The sequence below is a fragment of the Carlito syrichta genome, unplaced genomic scaffold, assembly GCF_000164805.1.
Source record: "Carlito syrichta isolate Samal-C Ts95f unplaced genomic scaffold, Tarsius_syrichta-2.0.1 Scaffold301205, whole genome shotgun sequence".
Lineage (NCBI taxonomy): Eukaryota > Metazoa > Chordata > Mammalia > Primates > Tarsiidae > Carlito > Carlito syrichta.
In genome coordinates, this window is record NW_007245301.1 from 1 (window position 1) to 422 (window position 422).

The following is a 422-nucleotide window of genomic DNA, read 5'->3' on the forward strand; positions in this document are numbered from 1 at the left end:
TTTTTTTTTTTTTTTAAAGCAGGATTTATTGAGAGGATAGAAAAGCTCCCACAGTGGAGAGGGACCCGAAGAGGTTGCCCTACTTCTGCTCTTGAGACACAGAGAAAGCGGCCCCGTTGTCCTCCCTCCCCCACCAATGTCTGTGACACCTCCTTTCACCCTGAGCAGGTGGCGTTTTTATAATAGGAAAAGTGTGCTATCTTTTAGATATCAGCCCAGGTGCTGTATCTCATACCTGTAATCCCAGCACTTTGGGAGGTCAAAATGAGAGGATTGCTTGGGCTCAGAAGTTCGAGACCAGCATGGGCAACATAGTGAGACTTCATTTCTCTTTCTCTCTCTTTTTTACTCTTTTTTTTTTTTTTTTTGAGTCAGAATCTTACTCGGTCGCCCAGGCTGGGGTGCAATGGCACACTCATAGC